At 46.9% G+C, this 5769-nt stretch overlaps 1 pseudogene; it reads right to left on the bottom strand.

The window, feature by feature from the left end:
* Positions 1-375: 375 nt before the first annotated feature.
* Positions 376-850, bottom strand: LOC116873600 (annotated as a pseudogene).
* Between the last annotated feature and the right edge of the window lie 4919 nt (positions 851-5769).

The following is a 5769-nucleotide window of genomic DNA, read 5'->3' as shown; positions in this document are numbered from 1 at the left end:
CAGAATTGATTGAAGAAACTGTCTTGTCTCTACTGAGTGTTCTTGGCTCCCTTGTCAGATAGGAGCTGACCGTACATGTGAGGGTTTATCTGTGGGTTCTCCATTCTGTTCTGTTAATCGATGTGTCTGTTTTTACTCCAGTACCCTACCATATTGATTATTACAGCTTTGTGATAGAGTTTGAAATCAGGAACTGTAATGCCTCCCAGCTTTGTTCTTCTTTGTCAGGATTGCTTTGGCTCCTTGGGGTCGTTGGTGGTTCCATACAAATTTAAGGATTGTTTTTTTCTATTTCTGTTAAAAATGCTATGGGAATCTTGATAGGGATTGCACTGACTCATGGCTTTGGGTAGTATGGACATTTTTTTTTTTTTAATGGGAGAAGGAGCCAATGCAATGGCTTGTCTTTATTGGAAAGAGGAAACTTCACAGCACATTCTGAGTAAGTTAGCGCAAAGGCTCAGTGGGCCAGCTGGTGGGGCGCCAGCTTGTAATGGGTTCCACAGCTAGGGCATCGCTGGGCCTCACCTTTGTGGAGCCAGAATCAGATGATGGTACTATTGTCCTCTTCATAGATGCAGCCCACTATTCGCTTGTTGGTGATAGACGGGACTAAATTAGGGTCTTCCTTGGTGCCTGCAGCTGCCTTTGGGGATAGCATATTGTATGGGTCCAGTCCTTTCCGTGCAGCCATCATGACCTCCCTCTCCAGCCCAGTCGCCTGGTCATCATCAGTAGGAACACCACCTCCAGATGCCATGGTGTGCACCGCGGCGACTCCATTGGGACCACGGGCCCTGAAGGCCTGTGCGGCCAATGCTCCAACTCCGCGAAGTAAACTTGAAGCCATCACGCCCGCAACCTAGTATGGACATTTTAATGATACTAATTCTTCCAACTCATGAACGGGGATAGCATTCCACTTACTTGGATTATCTTCAGTATCTTTGATCAATGTTGTACAGTTTTCATATAGAGCTCTTTGACCTCCTTTGTTAAATTTAATCCTCAGTACTTTATTGCTTTTGGTGTTATTGTAAATGGGATTGAGATCTTCTTAAAGTATGCCACTCTTCCCTCCCCATCCCCACCCCATTCCCAGCTTGAAACAACCGAGAGCACCAAGTTCCTGAGCTGTGTTTGAGACTGAAATTTTTAAAAATCCAGAATGAGTTGAGGAGAACCACGTAATGGAATGTTACACCGCAATAAGACTGAACAAAATACAACAACATGCCACATCACGCATAAATCGCATAAACAAAATGTTCGGTGGTGGGGCTAGAGCCATGGGTATACACATTATCTGATTCCATTCACATGAAGTTCTGAAAGAAGCAAATCTGTGCTCTCAGAAGTCAGGGTAGTGAGTAGGACCTTGTAAGGGGCAGTGATTGTAGGAAAAGGGCACAAAGAGATTTCTAAGATTTTGATCTTGTTTCTTGATCTGAGTGGAGTTGACACCGATGTGTTCATTTCGTGCAGATTTGTTGAAGTATGCATTTGTGACTCATGTCCTTCTCTATATACCTTTTATACCTGAATATGTTTACAACAATTTACACAACAGTAAGTCTTCGACCTCCGGATGAGCTCTTCTAGTAACTAAAAGTAGCTGAAATTCCTGGGATTCGCCCAAGACGTCACCAAGGAAGCCATTACCCAAAAGAAAGTGGGAATTCAGCCAAGTAGAGATGGGGGCAGCAAGATACAGACATGACCCCTGACCTTTTGCTTCAATAAGAACTTTGAAGAATCCAACACAAAGAAAAGAAACGGATAAGAAATTCATTCTGAGATTATACCTCCCAACGAGCCTTCGATTTTTTTTTTTTTCTCCCCATAACCAGTTGCAAGTGTTTGGCAACAGCTTTACCAAGACTGTCCTATGAGAAAAGATTCCAGATGCGTAGGACATTTTCCAATCACTCCCTAGTCTCCAGGCTCTGAGGAGACGTGGCAGGGGCTGGCAGCGATGCAGCCCAACACATATGAGAGACCCATAGGCTTCTTCAACCTTCCCGCAAAATGTTGTGATTAACCACGCCGTGGCTGCAGTGAGATCCAATAAAAGCAGTATGTTAAAAGACTAGCAGGGGGAAGTGATGTGCGTATCATGAATGAACAAGTCACAGATGCAAGTCTTTCGGTGGGCCTGATGAAGAAACGTCACATGGAATTGAGATGAATGCGGAGACGGCCGGTTCAAAGTTTAACCCCGAGTTTGCCCAGGACTGGACAAGGGGCATTAGAATGGCAATACCAACGAAGTGGGTTGTATCAGCCCCATTTTATACTGAAGAAACTGAGGTTCTAAGCAGTTTAGGAGAATTGATAAAGGTTAAACAGTTAACTAGTGCCTGGGTTTGCCTCAATCCACAGTTAAACTGCTATATAATCTTTATTCTTTAAAATTAAAAAACACATGGGGCACCTGGGTGGCTCAGTCGATTAAGTGCCTGCCTTCAGCTCCGGTCATGATCCCAGGGTTCTGAGATCAAGTCCCACATGAGGCTCCTTGCTCAGGGGGTGAGCCTGCTTCTCCCTCTGCCCAAGGCTCACCCTGCTTCTGTGCACTCTCTCTCTCTGACAAATTAAAAAAAAAAAATCTTTAAATTTACATATGGGAAATCACACGCATCTTAAGTGTGCTTGATGAATTATTACTTATGTGTGCACTCATGCAAACACTGCCTCGATCAAGATAGGGAACATTCCCCCTCATTCCAGAATGTTCCTTTGCGCCCTTCCCTGTGACTATCACCCCCAATATAAATACCATTCTGATTTCTATGTCCATCGATTAGTTTTGTCTATTCTTGAATGTTACAAATAGCATCATGTAATGTGTGCTCTTTTGGGTCAAGCTTCTTTGACTCATAATGTTTTTGAGCTTGACCCATATGTGTACTGCTTGAATCAGTAGTTCCTTCATTTTTTATTGTTCAGTAGTATTTCATTATATGAATATACTGCACATTGTTGATTTTATTCTTTTGATAGGTCCTTGGCTTATTGCCAGTTTTAAGGCCAAATGCTTTTAATAGAAATATTTCACTGCGGATGGCTCAAGGCAGCTGAGTTACTTGTCATAGCAGGGAGGACAATCACATGAAAAAAGAACAGGGTTTCAGAGGTCGAGACAGTGACTACTCAAGCTAAGAAAAAACGGAAGCTGAATTGGACCCTCTTAACCTTGGCTTTCTGTAGGGCGCACACTCTGGTTTCCTGCATTCAGACCTCTGCTCAGACAGCACAGCCACAGAGGGACCACCCCACTTAGACGGGTGCCGCTCCGTGGGCTAGATGACAACCAGGTACGATCGGCAAAATCCATGCTGTGGGAAATTCCATAGACACATGACCTGGTCATTTCAACAGAAATCTGCAAGACACAGAAACAAAGAAAGGAAATGGATGGGGAGCCTATAGGTGGAAAGACTTGTTTGAATCAGAATAGAATAAGATTCATACCGTGTAAGCAAGCGAAATAGGCATGACAGTGAGGCCGTGAGAGCTCTCATGGGCTGCAAGAGCGTCCTAGGAAACCCTTGTTCAGGTTTTCATAAGTGCGATGATGGTGTTGGGCTTGCATCTTGTAAAAAGCTCTTTCTGTTTCAGGATTAAAATAAGTACACCCCTCCACTCTTAAACCTTTGTCTTTCTCATTCTGTTTAATGATAGGTAGCAGCACTTCTCTCCCCTGACGTTATTCCTTTTTTTGATTTTCAAGTAGAAGCTTCATAAAGGCAGGGACTTTGTCTTGTTTGTAGCAATTTATATCAGCACCTCAAACAGCACCTGGCTTATTGAAGGTCCTCAATAAATACATGTTAAATGAGTGCACAAAGGGTTTGAGCAAATGAAATGTCAACGAATTGAGAAACGGGAACAATGAGGCCGAGGGACATAGTTTCTGCAGGCAGAGGATTTTGCATTGAGAATGGCCGGCTGCAGAGGGCAGGTTTGTTACCGGGATTGATGAAACTGCTCATCTGTGCTTGACCAGAGAGGAGACAAAGGTCACCCACACCAAAGGATCCCTGTGTTTGAGCTGTGGGCCGTGTTTTTGTTTTCAGCAGCCGGGATCCACCGGGTGAGCCCACGACAAAGGCAGGGGCTGTGATGTTTGAAGACATGCTCTGTGAATACATTACTGAGTCATCCTGGGCATCTCTTGTCACTTCTCTGAGCCTACTTTTTCTGCTGTTAAGAGGGATTCCATTGTACAGCTACCACACGGGGTTTTTGAGAGGAGCAAATAGGGGTATTCATGTGTGGTGGGTCCTAAGACAAATATTGGGAGAGCCCCCTTCCTCCGGTCACCCAGTAACTGGGGACAGGTGTCTCTATCATTTGGAGCAGTGACACAGATCCAATTCACTTGATACACGGGATGTTCTAAAGTTTGCCTAAAACAAACTGCTAAGAGGAAAAATTACCTGGGAAAATTCTTTGGGAAGGTGCTTTATTGGGGGATGTGTAGCAGACCACTGTGTGTCCATGTGCGACACAGATTTCCGTGTCCTAAATAAGCTCTCGATGAAGGAGGTAAACGCTAGGGTCACCCTCTGTCTCACCGAGGAAGGCATAGAGTGGGACGGGCTGGGGAGCACCTGCTCATGGGCTTGGCAGGATCCGAACCCAGGCCACTCAGCCCCAGAAGCTGGGTCCTTCACCCGCATGCTACGTGGCCTCTAGCAGAAGACCTCCAGCATCCTCTTGACATAGCAGTGTGTGGCATAAAGCGGTGTTAGGAATGTCAGTCTGGATTCAGCACACTAGCTGATCTGATGATCGGGAGAGGAGAGGTGCTGGCACAGCCGTGATGAGCACAGAAATCCAGGTGATGGGGCAGTGTGCGTCCTTGGCCCAACTTCCCACTTGTCACTGGTCCCGGAGGGCAGGAGTAGCGGAGGTCGGTCTTGGTTAGAAATGCATTCAGCCACCAGTCCTTGATCTGCGCTGCTCACAGACCCGAGGGGCTGGCAGCTCTGAGTTTCTCCTTGTTTGTTGCTTTTCTTTCCTCCGTGGGTGTAGGTGTTAACAGGTGTCAGAACATCTGCCTGTAGGACCCTCAGATGAAATCTCTCGACCTGAAAATCAACAGGGGACCATCTGCCATAGGTCAGCAGGGACTTGCCCGGGCATGTCAGCAGATCCCCAGGCTCTCGGGAAGAGGCGGCAGGATTCCTGCTTCTCCTCCAGACCCTGCAATAGGTTCCCCTCCTCCCTCTTTCTTGCTAGTAAATTTCGGTCTCTTTCCAATCCCTCTGTTTTTGTAAAGGCAGCAGCCCTCTGTTTCTGCTTTGGTTATTACCTCTGAGAAACCAGCAGCAAACTGCCAGATAGCTGCTGGGGGCTTGGAGCCTGGACTCAGGCCTGGCCCTCGGATGACTCATCTCCCCTAGGAAGAGCCCTCCCTCCTCCGACCCCAGAGCAGCTTCAGAAACGGCCATAAAAGCTTGTATCAGCATCGCTCATGACTTTTTCCCCCTTGCTCCGACCATCCTGCTCCTCATCTGGCTGCCCCCATCTGTACCTTCGCTGGGATTCCTGTTCATTCATTTATGCCGTCTCTGCTGCAGACACGGACAGTGCCCTGCCTGCGTCTGCCGCCCTCCAGCCTGGGCAGGCAAGTCTGGCTGAATGATGGCTGAGTGCCATCATTGCCCGAAGGCTTTCTTTGGCTCCCCGAGGCAGCTCAGCCGTGGCTCAGGACAGGCCAGAAACTGCAGAGTGTGGATGGCCCCCAGCATCCCCCAGCAG

The sequence above is a fragment of the Lontra canadensis genome, unplaced genomic scaffold (assembly GCF_010015895.1).
Source record: "Lontra canadensis isolate GAN:19392208 unplaced genomic scaffold, GSC_riverotter_1.0 scaffold34, whole genome shotgun sequence".
In the NCBI taxonomy this organism is placed as follows: Eukaryota; Metazoa; Chordata; class Mammalia; order Carnivora; family Mustelidae; genus Lontra; species Lontra canadensis.
This window is presented reverse-complemented; position numbering and strand designations above follow the sequence as displayed.